Consider the following 2922-nt stretch of genomic DNA (forward strand, 5'->3'; position numbering starts at 1 on the left):
CCTCGCACCACTTTTCAAACTTCGTGGCAGAGCCGAGAATCGAACCCCGTCCTCCGGGGGTGGCAGCTAATCACGCTAACCAGTACACCACAGAGGCGGATGGTAAGTTCATTTGTTCCTTTTATCTTTTTCTGTGATTGAGAACTACGGTCGCATTTCATTGTAGCATTTATACGCCTAATTTACGCATTGTGGCTAGTTGTTCTGTTGCAATGCTTTATTAGTCGTATTGCTAAAATGTAAATAATCATTTAATTACTGGACGAGGTCATGGAATGCCGGTGGTCTCTTGTCACAGAGTGGATGAAAATTAAAAATCGGTAATTTTAACTGTGATTCATTTGCTGTGAAAATAGAGATTTACAACTGAAATGCAAATTTTTTGATCTCCCTTTCAAAAAATCGTGAGTAACTTTCACCAGACGTATGTGTAGGCTCTAGTGAACTTTATTACGCTTCCACAAAGCCTTCGCGAAATATAGATTGCAGATCCAATGTGGCGTGGCTAGGACGTTGTCACAGAGGCTAAACACTCAACATGGCGCGGCTCGGACGATGTCGCAGCATGTTTTACAAAGCTGCCAAGACCAAGACCAGGCCAGTGAAAAGACCGTTGGTCTGGATTGGTGGAGTCCGATTAGCAACCGTTGTGCTGGGGAGGGGGAGATAGTGGGTTCGAGCCCCACTGTCGGCAGACCTGAAGATGGTTTCTGTACCTTAATTAAGGCCACGGCCGCTTCCTTCCAATTCCTAGACCTTTCCTATCCCATCGTCGGAATAAGACCTATCTGTGTCAGTGCGACGTAAAGCAAATAGTAACTGGGGTGGTGGAGGGGGGGGGGAGGAACAAATAGTGTCTGGGGGGTGTAAGCTCCCAGGTTAGAGCCGCGAAGCCGCCAACAAGCCTCTAGCATCTCCTAGACGAGTGATGCTAAATTGTGACAAAGAGCAAGGTTACGGGCGCATGCCACGTCAGTTTCAAATTACGCGATTTTCTCATTTTCAACGAGGGTGGAAGCCTTGTGGGCACACATGATGCAGGATCTATTGCAGGTAACAGAAAATAGTCTTCATGACAGCTAACCCGACTGACCAAAGCCGGCGAATAGCAACAAATAACATGTTCACAAATCTGATACGGTATCTATAGTGCCTGCGTTTTCATTCTTCACAATATGAAGATAAAGTTGGAATTCAAGAGGACAAATTGGGGCAAATATTCGTTTATAGGAAGGGGAATTAGGGATTGGAATAACTTACTAAGGGAGATGTTCAATAAATTTCCAATTTCCTTGCAATCATTTAAGAAAAGGCTAGGAAAACAACAGATAGGGAATCTGCCACCTGGGCGACTGCCTTAAATGCAGATCAGTAGTGATTGATTGATTGATTGATTGATTGATTGATTGATTGATTGAGAATACCGCTAGGGGCAGCTTGATGGGTTCCTGGCAAACATAAATGAAGGATTTCTCCAGTACACTACTCAGGTATAGTTTCATGTCATTCTTATTATTTTTTCACCCGGTGAACTCGACACGATACTGCCAAATTATAAATGAAACATTTTTGAGGACATATTTCCATGTAAATTACGAATTCCCTTGTTCCTACTTTAAGGTTTTGTACTTCTGGAAACATCGTCTGATTGTTTTATGAAACAAATATATACTAAGCATTATTGCCAATTAGCCCATCTGTAGAAATTTAAGGTGTAGGAACACTGTAATTTAAGACAATTTTATTACTTTTCAAATCAAATGTGAAAAGAAATATAAACATAGAAATACTGCGATGCATCTGACACGAATACAGAAAGCTGTATCAACGCAGCCTTTCTATCAGTTCACCGTGAACAGCCGACCAACAACAATGTTCTCAGACGTATGCACTACAATGGTGGGAGCTAATATCCCCTGCATAAACTGGAGCATCCAACATTCCATTTTTTTAAAGAACATACACGTCCCTCACCGGAAAAATTACATGCAGTCATCGTTCTTATCGGCAATTTTAAAAAGTCATTTTATAGCAGTAAACACCAAGTTTGATTCAACCTATGTTTCAATCTTCTGTGTGAATTAGAAGTGGGTACACTACTGTTCAAATTTTTAGGATTTTATTTCACTGCCCTGACAGTTGCCCAGTACCTGCAGGTCATTCAGGCCATGGATGAAGAGGATGCTCTCTGCATAAGAGAAGCTAAGAAAGCCTTGTCTTGCCCATCGGTTCCATCCGATTTGGCATTGCTGAAGGCAAACTTCAACAAGCTGCCGGGAGCAATCACCGAGTTGGGGATGGGTGGCATGCACCTGGTGGAGTCATTTAGGATTGTGGAAGAAGTCAGGGAAAGTTTTGATTGAACCTCTGGGATGGTAGCCGCTGTCAGTGAAAAGTTCGATACGGTCTTGCGGCGGAATCCAGGATGGAAAGCGATGGTAAAAGTAGCCAGGATCCTAGGAGGTGAGAACTAAAACCAGATGATGTGGCTTCATTGAAGTTTTGTCCGATCATTTCATGTGATGTTGAGAGATCTTTCTCTCAATACAAACGCATTCTGTATGACAGGAGAACAAGATAGTTACCGGAAAACATTGAAAAGTTGCTTGTTGTAAATTCCTTTTATAGTAATTGAGTGCGTTATTAAATTATAAGTACTATTTCATGCCTATTTTGTTGCCTATTTTACACACCAGTGCATAATTACATGCTTATTTAAGAGCTTGTATACCTGCTTATTTTAACTGTTTCTAGTGCCTATAATTCTCACCTCGAGTGACTTTGCTGGCAGGACCTAGTGTTTACAGTGCACTATGTCTTCTGGTATGGGCTCGAGCAATTTTGTTACTTTCATTGATCTGTCTCTGTCTTATCCTTGGCAGTGGCGGCTCGTGAAAAAATCGTCCTACGTGCTACAAAAAA

This window comes from Anabrus simplex, chromosome 6 (genome assembly GCF_040414725.1).
Source record: "Anabrus simplex isolate iqAnaSimp1 chromosome 6, ASM4041472v1, whole genome shotgun sequence".
NCBI classification, from domain to species: Eukaryota; Metazoa; Arthropoda; class Insecta; order Orthoptera; family Tettigoniidae; genus Anabrus; species Anabrus simplex.